General features: G+C 46.0%; 1 protein-coding gene and 1 pseudogene across 1 annotated transcript in view; both read left to right on the top strand.

Annotated features, from left to right (window-relative positions):
• The window catches only part of MYO5B (myosin VB), a 293,346-nt gene that overhangs the window by 28,758 nt on the left and 252,202 nt on the right, over positions 1 to 12,386 (top strand). The gene's annotated exons all lie outside the window — the stretch shown is intronic.
• On the top strand, positions 9,132 to 10,318 carry LOC116149789 (translationally-controlled tumor protein-like; annotated as a pseudogene).

Genomic DNA, 12,386 nt, shown 5'->3' with positions numbered 1-12,386 from the left:
CATAAACTAAAAAAAAAAAAAAAAAAAGATGCCAAACCAGTTTAGCACAGATTTGGTGGCCCTGCCCTTGGCAAGTTTCCTCAGCCTCTCAGCTTCCTGAAGTAGGCATCTTTTAATTAACAACAACAACAACAACAACAACAACAAACCTCATGCTGTTTTTCCATTAGAAACTTTCACCTCCACCTTTGGTTTAGCAGTGGGGAGGGGGATCCTGCCCAAATTGCTGTGTCTGACGGTGTTCAGGACCCTGGAACTCTGGTTGCCTTGCCTCAGGGCAGGGACTCTGTCTAGAACTTGATTGTCTCTCCAAGGATGCGTCCAGGGGTCAGTGGTGTCTCTGCTTCCCGGGCTGAGGGAAACCGAGGCGTCAGGGTTACAGCAGGCGGGGTCAGGGCTGCGTGTCTGTTCTGCAGACTGATTTTGGGGGGAAGGTGGGATATAAGAGTGACTTGTGCTCTTGGAAACCAGTCCTTGTTAACATCCCCATCCTCTAAATCCCATCCATGTCTGTGATCTAGTCACACAGCTGAGCTTAAGTGTGCGCTTTTTGAGGGGCGTGAGAGGAAAGGGGGTTCTTCCCCATCTAGTGAGAGGGGGAGGGGGCAAGCATGACTTCTAGGGCTTCATCCCACCCCCTTCGCCACTAGTGAGTCCTTTGCTCTGCGAGGAACACTGACAAACTGAAGCATATCTTGGGGAGAAAGGCTGGATCGGGTAGGGAGGCGGGAAGCCAAACCGTGTGAGAAATGGCTGAGACACCTCAGGGCGTTTGCTGGAGAAGAGAATGAGTTCAGAACGGGTTGGTGTTGGAGCTGGGGATGGGCACTGGATGCAAACGCTGTCTTCCAGGTAGTTCTGAGCTTAGCCTGTAACCGAGAGTGGAGCAGGGAGCAGGGAGCAGGGAGGGTTTGTGTTACTGAGGACTTACTGTGTGCCAGCCCTTAAGGTTTGTTGTCTCCCCTCCCCAAGGTCACAGCTGTGACTAGAGGGTGAAAGTCTTAGCAAGAGGGATTCCAGCCCTGAGACACAGCTTTTGGAAGACTGGAATGGTCCACTGAGCTGCCCTCTTGTGCTCCCGCCACAGGAGGTATTTAAAAAACAGGGGCTGGCCAACCTTTCATGAGCAGTGTCCCTGCTCTGTGGCTTGTCCACAGGATGTAGTCAGTTAAGGACCATTCTTTCCTGAGATGGTCTTTGCTTTGGGGGGGATTAAAATGTCTATTCTTTTGGAGGATGTTGCTGATGGTCTCTGAAATTAAGTAAATACTAGCTGGTCCCTGGATTCTGTTTTATAGAGCAGGGCTGCCTCCCAGGACCTACCTGTAAGACCCCTTTCAACACTGAAGTCCTATGGCTGTGGCCTCTGCAAAGGTAACTCTTAGAGAGCCTGGTATATATATATAGCCTTGCCCTCTGTAGATGGCTGCTAAACATTAAAAAACACTCATACAAAGTACAGTTGCCAGGAGAGCAGTTACCCTGGATTGATCCCAAGTTACGGGCGTAGGTGCACACCTGGCAAACCCCATTGTTGCTTCTGCTTCTGTCTTTACTTTGGATGTTCTTGCCTGACATTTCATCCTTAACTGGGAAGTGTTGACGCTGACATGTTGTGCTTAGCACCTGGTCCCATGAATGTAAGAGGAGCCGTTCTCACTCCTGTCCGTGCCGCCTGTGGCTGCATAAACCCTGTTCACTTTGTGGCTCTCCAGGACCCAACTTTGTTACATTCGTTCATGAGCATGTGCTTGTCCTGATTCTGTAAGGGTGGATGAAGGTTGAACAGAACAGTTCCTGCCGTCTGAACAGTTCCTGCTCAGTCTTGAATAGGGCAGCACACGTCATACCCAATGGGGTGCGCAGCAGGGGGAGAGTCGGTGCCACAGGGGATGCGGGAGCTGACAGCCACTGGGACCTGGGGTGTGCCAAACAGTGGGACCTGGAGGACCCTGAGAAGCAGGCAGGTGGCAGAAGGGAGACTGTAGGTGTGGAGCATCTCACAGGAGATGGAGGACAGTGAAGGCACTTCCTTGGAGTAGAAGATGGCTGTTGGGCCATTTGGGAGGTAAGTCTGTGCAGGGAGGTGGAGGAGTCATGAACTGACGTGATGTGGGCAGGGGAGGAAGCGGCCATGTGAGAAGCCGGCGGTTTGATGGTGTGCTGGGCTGGGGAGCGCCCGGGGGCTGGGGGCCTGGGCTCTGCTGCTGCCGGATGACTTGGGATGTCACCTCACCTCTCTCAGCCTGAGGTTTCCTGGGTTGTAAGTTTGGGCCCAGCCTTGGGAAATGGTTGTGGGGGGTCAAGGAAGATAATAAATATATGGAAGCATCTTGAAGATGCCAGGGGGGTGGAATGTATGAAAAGTTTTCTGTAGGGATTGAAATCACCATGACCTATCTGGGTCAGAAAGTGGAGGAAAGCATTTTTTGTAAACATAGGGAGTGGAAGGACCATGTGTTGCACCAAACCTTGTGCCTGATTTCTTAGGTCTTTCCAAAGTTCAGGGGAGATGTGCCCATGGTTAGCTGTGGGTTTGTTTAACTTGACTCTGAGGCAGACTGTGTCTTAACTGGGATCTGTTTATTTTCAGAAGTGACTGACAGCTGTAGTCAAACCCGTCTTACTTCCTCAGAGTCTATCCGCGTAATGAGTTTAAACCTCTCTTTGTCTCTCGTGGTTGTTAGTCTTCACGCATGAGAGGAGCTGTAGAATTTGTAGTGCCTCATGCAGCCAGCTCTCTTCTGGAACTGACTGACAGTGAAGATAAAGAGGCAGACCCCACGGTGCAGTGGGAGCACAGGTGCAGGTTTACGTTTAATCCGAACTTCATGGTGATTCATGCCTTTTCTTTTTCTGATTCATAAACATCTTCATTCTTAACCTAGTCATCAGATAATCAACAGGTTTCGACATATGCCAGGAGGTTGACAACCATAGCTCCTTCCTCAGGGGGAAGGGCTTCTTGGGGAGACTGACCAGGCAGGCTTTAGACTGGGAGCTGGGCAACAGACATTCCCATTTGAGTGCTCTCAGTGGTGGGCTCTGATCTTGAATAAATCATGTCATCTCCCTGGGCCTGGGGATGTTCCCTTGAAAATGAGGACTTTGGACCAAATGATCTTGAGGGGTCTTTCCAGGTCCTTTTATACTCCAAGAGTCTATGATTGTCCTCTTATAAAGGCGTCACATGATTAAATTGCACGAATATAGATAGTAAGAACTAGGAATTCACATGAGGGAGAGATGTAATTGTGGATTCTGATGGTCAGAAAGGGCTTTGCCAATAAGATAGAAAGGGAAGTGGAAAGTTTAAATGTCTAAGAAGAGGGAGGCGAGGCTCACCTGCCCAGCGGAGGTGTTGATGTAGGAAAGGGCAGATTTGGTTGAGGATCTCGAGGTTCTTGGTGACATCCACGTGCGAGCTAATTGGAGACCTGGGGGTCTTTCTCTCCCCCTTCCTTTTTTGTGCCATAAATATTTGTGATATGCCACACGTGGTTTCTGTTTTAGACACGTGCCCCGAAGAAAACCTTGTTATATCAAACTAATATAACCACTTATTGATGACTGAATTTATCACTTCCAGGTCCCTTCCCTCTGGGTCCCTGTTATCAACTAGTGTTCTCAGGGAGGTGGCTTTGTGTGCCCCCTTCCATGTTAGATGTGCTCCTGCTCTCCTCGGCTTCCACCTGGGAAGATGCCAGGGTTTAGTTGTGGGAACTTCTTTTGTTATACACAGTAAAAATCTCCAAAGTTTTCCTCTACAGTTCTAGTGAATTCTGCTTGAGAGTTAAAAAACAAAAAACCCAAAAACCAAGTCCCATATTTGTTCAGTCAGTTCTTTAACTCCACCATCATTTAAGTACTTATTCTCTGTCATGCACTGGGTCTTCATTTGTAAACAAAACAGACCTGGTTTCTGCCCTCAGAGCTTTTCGTCAGTGCATAGATAAATGTAGGATGATCAGTGTGATGGATGGTCTGAGTGAAACAGAGCAGGATGGCACAAGAGTAGTAGGGGCACCTATTTTAGATTTGAGATTGGGTGACTTCTTTTAGAAAGTGGAAGATGAGAAGAAGCCAGTGAGGGAAAGGGTTTGGTTGGAGTTGGGGAGACAAGTCTGTTTCAAGCAGAGGGAAAAGCCAGTGCAAAGGCCCTAAGGCAGGAAAGAGCTTATAATGTTGAAAGAACAGTAAGAAAGGTCAGAGGGGCTGTTGTAAGTAACAGGGGAGGGGGCTTGATATGAAGATAAAGAAATAGGCCTAATAAGGTCATTTAAGGCCTTTTGGTGAAATAAGAAATTTAGATTTTATCCTATATTCAAAGGAAATCAATTGTTGGATTTTAAAGGAGGGAGCAACACAGGTAAATATAGGTTTAATGAATCATTCTGGCTACATTGTGGAGAATGGTTTGGATGGGGCAGGAGTTGAGGTGGCAAGTTGTTTTAGGGGCTTGTTGTGGCTTAGGTGGAAGACAGCACTGGCTTGAACCTGGGGAGAAGTGATGGAACTTGGCAGTGGCTGGGATGGGAGGAAGTGTCAAGGTTGGCTCCTAACTTTTGGCTCTGTCATCAAAGTGGAAATGCTGTTTACTGAGATAAAGTGTAGAAACTTCTTAGAATGTATTGGGACACTTTATACCTAAGTAAGTAAAGCTAAAGGCGTAACTTTTTCTTTGAAATGTGAGTCTTAGCAGATTTTACTGTACTTGTTCTGTAGATGAAAAGGATGTATTTGGCAGCTTTTTAAAAAAATTTAAACATACTCTTGCTATATGATTCAGCAGCCACGTTCCTTGGTATTTACCTAAATGAGTTGAAAACTTACATCTGCACGAAAGCCTGAACATGAATGTGTGTAGCAGCTTTATTCATAATTGCCAAAACTTGGGAGCAACCAAGATATCCTTAAAGTAAATAGGTAAATTGTGGTACATCCAGACGATGGGATATTAACACTAAAAAGAAACGAACTATCAAGTCTTGAAAAGACACGGAGGAACCTTGAATACATACAGCTAAGTGAAAGAAGCCGATCTGAAAAGGCTATATGACATTCTGGAAATGCAAAGCTATGGAGACAGTAGAAAGATCGGTGGTTGCCAGAGGTCAGTAAGAAGGGAGGGATGGAAACTACTCTGATGCCATCAGCGTGGATACATGTCATGAGACATTTGTCAAAACCCATGGAATACGAAACACCAAGAGTGAAACCTAAGTTGTGGTCTTGGAGTGACGTTAACAATTGATAAGCCCACACTGACACATGACAGTTACCACTCTTGAGTGCGGTGCTGATCGTGGGGGAGGCAGAGGGCACCTGGGAACTCTGTACCTTCTGCTCAATTTTGCTGTGAGCCTAGAGCTGCTCTAAAAATAAAGTCTGCTGAAAAGGTGGGTAGGCCTAGGAGGCTGTGTTGGTTGCATGCTGATACTGGATGTCCCCTAGAAGTTGATTTTAAATACTAAATATATCTTCTTTTAATCTGTGTTTCTTCTGAAAGCCCACTGGGCTGGTTCTGAATAGCTGAGTTTTGGTTAATTGAGATTTTACTTTAAATTGGAATAGTCCGAAGGCTCTATTGAGGCTGTGGTCCCAGAAAAGGCCTGGGACCTCCCTGGACCCTCCCTCTGTGTGCAGGAACGCAGCGGGAGCTGCCTCACTCATGGTCCTCAAAGCGGACGACGCCAAGAGCTCTCCTAGTTTCCCCTCTGGACACAGTAGTATTAAAGGACTTGAAGGTAACTTTAACAAACACATTAAGCTTCCACAGAAGTCATCTCTGACACTGCCGTCTTCCCTAGTTCATAAAGCATTTTTGGATCTAGCTTGTCGTGGTTTGAGATTCTCAGAAATTCTACGTCTTGTAAACTAGTCAGAGAAGAAAGAACTTTTCTGATTGGTAAAAACACAGTTGCCAAGTCAATGTAAACACATGTAGCTTTTCCCTCATTGCTTCAACAGAGGCAATAGAATGGAACAACTCCTGTGCTTATTGGAAGAGCCAGGCAAAGCGACTTAACGACTCTTCTCTGACTAATCTGGGAGCAGTCAGGACTCTCATTAGCATGTAGATAAACTGCTGGAAGGTAGTTAGAAGCAGCGGTGATTGTGTAAGAGTTAGGAAGATTTTAACTCAGATACTGAGAGTGAGAAGAAAAAACGTTTACTCAAGGTTACCAGGATCTGTAGCTGGTTGAACATAAGCACTTTTAGTTCTTTTAAATCTTGCCCTAATATGGGTCATGTTTTAAAAAATGGTGGTCAGATTACTGGTTCAAGTTATATTAAGCTCTCCTAGTGAAGGGCTATGTTTTAAAGGATAATATAATAGAAAAGACACTTCTTAGCTCACTGTATTTACATGAAATGAGGTCTAGTTGTTTGTGCCACGTGACTGCAGCTGTGGTACGTGGCGGGTCTCCTCACACCAGAGACTTTATACCCACCGATCCATATAAAGTTGGAAAAGTGGTGGGGTTCTTTTTATTTTTATTTTTCACAGTAGTCTGTGGGTTAAAACCACTAGAAGAAGAGCTGCATTTGGGATTAAGGTCTGTTTGCTCTACAGCAGACATTTTCAGTCTGTTCTGATGTCTCTAATAAGTGCTGCAAGCAATGTACTTGGAAGACAGACTGAGTGCCAGTGTCAGGCAGGGTCGTGGTAGAACCACCTTGGACAGGTGGGCATCACCTTCATTTTAAAAGGCTTTTGGAGAAGGGGCTTCAGCTTGACCATTTATTCCCGGGCCTCAGACAGCCCTTGCTGTGACTAATTCCAGTCACTGCTGCCGCAGTGTGGCCCGTCCCAGTTTGAAGTGCTTATTAAACAAGCTAATGAATTATTAATCTGTACTTTTGCTTGTTCAGCATATTGTCTTGAATGCCCTCATGGTACTTCCAGAGAGTAGGTAGCAAATGTGAACTCAATCTGATGTTTGTGGCCTAGGAACCGGGTACTGAGATGCTGGGGGACTCTGCCCAAGGTCTTTGAGCTCCACCTTGACGTCATCACTTGACCTCTGCCTGCCCCTGCCCATCAAGGAAGGCATGGTGAAGCATTCACTGCTTGAATTATGAAAAAGAAGTGAGCCAAACTTAACTACCCAGAGAGGACTCACGACCATTGTCATGTGGTCGTGGATTGTCACATGTTTCTTGACTTTTTTTGGTAAGCTTTAAAAAATTTCACACAATTAATATAATTTTGTAAAAATTCAAATATTACAGGGATCTCTGGAATAAGACTTGAAAGCCTCCATCCCCGTAGCCCTCCTTTCTCAGAGACAACTGCTGTTATTCTCCAGACACATGTCTACATGCATACGTGTGTACTCATGTGGAGACTTGTGTTTTTACAGAAATAGGGCAGGCTTTGTGAGGTGACCACACACCTGTGGAGCCCTGGCCAGGAAGAAAGGGTCCCTGGCGTTCACAGAGCCTGGGGCGGGTAACTGCTCTTGTCAGGGCTCAGACAGCGTCCTTGGCCTCACTGGCACCTTGCTGTCCCAGCTCCCTGTGCGTCCTGACTGCGGTGGTGGAGGTGTGCTCCTAGGCCCCAGGGGTGGAGGGTGGCAAGGACATAGGCTCTCCTCAAATCTCCACTCACAGGCTGACCTGGGTTCCCCCCCCCCAACTTTGGAGGGAAGTAATTAGGTTTTTTTAGTGGAGGTACTGGGGATTGAACCCAGGACCTTGTGCATGCTAGACATGCACTCTGCCACTGAGCTATACCCTCCCCCTCTGACCTGGTTTTATTTTTATAAGGATAACAATATTTCTCCCAGGTGTTTGCTGCTGTGCTTATCAATTGCCATCCACTTGGAGTTTCTTCTAAGTCCTGCGTTACTATTAGGATAACATCTCTCTTTGCTCACAGGATCCCTCCTAGCTGGAGGGTCACTATTTTGAAGTGAGCACTTGGAGCGCTGTATTCTTGTGCCCTACACAAGACACCCTTACTTTTAATCTTCCAAACATTGCACATGACCATACTCCTACTGAAATTACTGTGTATAAAATACCATGTGCCGTGTTGCCCTTTTGGGTAATCTGGAATGTCACTCAGGTGATTAATTTGTGCCACAGGACATTGGTGTTCTTGTGGAAGACCTAATCAGGAGCTCAGTTACTTATAGCCCTGACAATGAGACACCCAGCTTCAAATCTGCATTAATGTGCTACTGGTAGTAACTTCAGTTTGATTTCTGGCATTTTTCTTAAAGAAAATTCACTCTGGTAGCTGCTTATCCCAGGGTGGAATCGAGAATTCACCAATGTATGAACAAGGGCCATGAGGTACTTTTCGATGTGATGTCACTTTCTTTTTTTTTTTTAGTTTTGCAGAATATGTGTTTCTGATCAACACCAACTAATATACATAGTTTTATCTCCTGCTCCATGTAGGTTTTAAGAACCCCAATATCAGAACTTAGGAAATGATTTTTTTAGCTTTCCTGAGTCTTCAGATCAAGGTGTAAATCACAGTAAAACATCTTACGCAGGTTTCTTTGGTCATTTGGGCCTGAGGGTGGTTTTGCACGCAGATCATCTGCCCTCAATGCTGTAGTTCTTACCTGGGGAAGCTGGTGATGCCAAGACCCATGGGCAGTCAGCCTTGTAGTGGTCAGGATGACGGAGACTGCTTTTAAGCTGCTTTCTGGTTTCAGTGCTTAAGGTTTTTTGTCAGATCTGAAATAAAAATCCCCAAAGAGTTGTCCTTTAGAATCATGCTGAAAGCAGTGGCACCTCATTTGCTAGAACACACCTGTCATCTTTCACCTGTCTCAGTATGGCAGGGATGCCTTTAGTGCCTAATACAAACTCATCATCCCTGAATGTTCTGTACAGGTTCCAGGGAGGGAGTGCCCTCTCTGTGGGTCAAGCCCTGAAACACCCAGGGAAGCCTCTGAAATTCTGTGAAGCAGCTTATGCTGTATGATTAGACAGGTGGCTTTAATTAACTGCCTGCCACCTCAGCAGGAAATAAAGGGGCTCAACCAGAATGCAGGATTGGCAGGCTGTGTGTTCCACCGAGGCCTGGAAAATTGAACCTCTGTGTAATGTGTTGGTTTTCGGCTGAGGAATTGCGGTGCGGAGGGGACTTCCTCTTTATGATGACTCAGCCCTCCTGTTTCTGTCATTCTTCACTCCAGCTACTGCTCTCAGCGTGCCCCCAGCTGTCTGACAGCAGAGGCCAGGGAGGCTCTCAACTGGGTGGATGTTCCCCTGGGACACGGGCTCTCTGGGTGCCTGGTTTTGTGCATCCCTGGAGCTGCAAGATACGCCAAGGAAGCTGGAACCCAGAAGTTGGTGGGGTTTAGAGCGGACCCTTCCCCAAAGAAACTGGACAGACCCCGAATGCTGAGTGACCCGGTCTCTGTTATATCCCTGGAAACGAAAAAGTACATGCTCCAATGGCCCCAGAGTTCTCTGATGCAATCAGACCCTAGCTCTGCCCAGGCTTTTTAGCGAAGCAGAGTCTAAGAAGAAGGGAAACTGGCTTTTCCGCCCACTCCCCCCTACCCCGAGCGCCGCTCCGGCTGCACTGCGCTCGCTCAGAGCTCCAGCTAAGCTAGCGCCACCGTCATCTCCCTCCAGCTGCCATCATGATCATCTACCGGGACCTCATCAGCCGTGATGAGATGTTCTCCAACATCTACAAGATCCTGGAGGTGGAGGGGAAGACGGTCAGTAGGACAGAGGGAAACACTGACAACTCGCTCGTTGGTGGAAATGCCTCCGCTGAAGGCGCAAGGGCGAAGGCACCGAAAGCACAGTAATCGCTGGTGTCGATATTGTCATGAACCATCGCTTGCAGGAAACCAGCTTCACGAAAGAAGCCTGCAAGAAGTACATCAGAGATTTCTTGAAACAAATCAAAGGGAAACTTGAAGAACAGAGACCAGAAAGAGTAAAACCTTTTATGACAGGGGCTGCAGAACAATCAGGCACATCCTTGCTAATTTCAAAAACTATCAGTTCTTTATTGGTGAAAACATGAATCCAGATGGCATGGCGGCTTTGCTGGAAGACCGTGAGGACGGTGTGACCCCATATATGATTTTCTTTAAGGATGGTTTACAAATGGGAAAATGCTAACAAATTTGGCTGTTACTTTGGATCTATCACCTGTCGTCATAACTGGCTAGCCACTGCTTTCATCCACACAACACCAGGACTTAAAAGACAAATGGAACTGATGCCATCTTGAGCTTCATTTATTTTGATGGTGATTTACTTGGAGTGGAGGTCTTGTTTTTGAGAAAAAAAACATGTGTAGGTTGTCTAAAAATAAAATGCATTTAAATTCCTCTGAGAGAAAGCCTCTTAGTTTAATACATATCTAACTCCATCCTGTGTAGTGTTCCTGGAGAAGCTAGACCCGGGTGTTAGACCACTGCTAGAAAGCATAAGACTGTCTTCAGATAACTTCTGCAGTGAAAACTGCTTTGGGGCTTGGAAATACAAACAAGAATCAAAAGTGATTGAGTTGAGGTAAAGGGGAAGACCATCTTCATAGCAGTGCCAGCACTTGAAGTGGATTCCTTACACATTTCATCACCTACAAACGGAAGTAGTTAACTCTGGAAGAGATTACTGAAAGAATAAGAAGAGACTAATGCAGTTGGGGAAAAAAAAAAGGAGGGAAACTGGCATATATTGACCTGTTACTAGCACCAAGCGTTTTTCCTGCGTGGTCTTACTTAATTTGTGTGACATGTTTTGAAGTTTATCTTAATTTTACAAGTGATGGAGCCAGTATTCATTAATTTGTGACACTTAAAATTTCATTTTATTGGACTACATGTATATGCTTAATTGTAGCAGTGAAAAATCATGAACTAAATCAGCAAATGCAATACTATAGTTCAGAAAAGGAAAGCAGTAATGAATGAATACTTTTAAGTCACATCAGTCTTTTTTTTTTTTTTTTTTGCAGCAAAGAAAAGCAACACATTTAAAAACACTTGCAAAAGAGCGGGCCATGAGGTTCAGAGTCTGACTGGCACGTGGAATGATGGCATTGAGGTCACTCAACCTGGAGCTTGTGTTTAAAACTAGATCTTATATCAAAGTCCATCAGTATACAGGAAGGCTTGATAATAGAACTGTAGGATCATATTTTTGGAGTCGTGATCCTTGGGATTTAGAAGGGGCTGAGACCCAGAATGACTGATGCCTCAAGGGGAAGTCAAGGAAGAACCCAGTGGGTTCAGTGGTGTCCAGCATGGTTCCTGGGAAGAATTCATGGTGAGTGAGTCACAGTGTAATGGAAATTCTTTATCCTTGGCATGTCAACCTTGAGCTAGGACACCTTGGCATGTTTGTTTTTTGGAGCTGTTTTCACTGTGTGTGTAGATGTGGTGGAGGGAGGGAGGGGAGGGGATTAGGAAGAACAGTAAGGCAAAAGCAAAACTGAACCCTGGAATAAAAAGGAAGCCAAGGTCTCTCTGAACCACATCCAAGGAAGGGCCAGAAGCTTGTTTTATGAGATGGCATCGGAGGCAGGCATCCAGGGGTCAGAGGTAGGCTCCTGAAAGCTGGGCGTGAAGAACTCATTGTAAAATTGATGCACATATTTGCTATTGGCTGTGAGCCTTTGAGGGGCAGAGGCCAGGCCTTGTGTCTTCATGTATCGGAGCACCTGAAGGCAGAGGCGTGCAGGGGACAGGTGGTGTAGACAGAGCTGTAGTATCTATCTCTGCTTATGTGCTATGGCTTCTTCTACCCCCCTTCCCCCCACCCCCTTTCAATGCTGGTAACCGTTTCTGCCCCTTGTCTGCCTCACAGGATCCTAGGATTTGGCAACATATTTACTGAACTCCTTAGGGAACAGATGCCTAAGTATTTTGTGTTTATGTGTCAGTGTGCCAGGTATGGAAGAGAGATAAGGATAGAGTAGGGTCTTTTCTAAAGAAATTTCTGACCCTGTGGGGGAGATTAAATCCATAAATACAAGATTATGTGCAAAGTGCTGTGACGGAGGCCTGCACAGGACTCTGATGAAAGGTATCTTGATGAATCATGTCAGGGAAGGAAGGCTTCCTGGAGGAGGAGACCCTTAGAGACTTAGAGGACAAGGTAACTAGGCAGAAAAGGGAAAGTTATCTTGGGCAGTGGGAATGGTATGTACAGAAATGAGAAAGCTGTGTGCTTTCAAGGAAGCAACAATGGTCCAAAATGTCTGGAATTTTGGAGGTGGGGGCAACCAGTGAGGTGAGTGAGGTTGCTAGGAGCTACCTAAGATGTTTGATTTTTACCTGAAGCAGTTGGGAGCCATAAGTGGTCTTTAATTTCATCACTAGGATGTACAGTCCATGAGCATGGGGACAATGTCTGGTTGACAGCTGTATCCTCAGGACCTAGAATGGTGCCTG

The sequence above is a fragment of the Camelus dromedarius genome, chromosome 28 (genome assembly GCF_036321535.1).
Source record: "Camelus dromedarius isolate mCamDro1 chromosome 28, mCamDro1.pat, whole genome shotgun sequence".
Taxonomy (NCBI): Eukaryota; Metazoa; Chordata; class Mammalia; order Artiodactyla; family Camelidae; genus Camelus; species Camelus dromedarius.
Note: the sequence above shows the minus strand (reverse complement) of the source record. Positions and strands in the feature narration are given on the sequence as shown.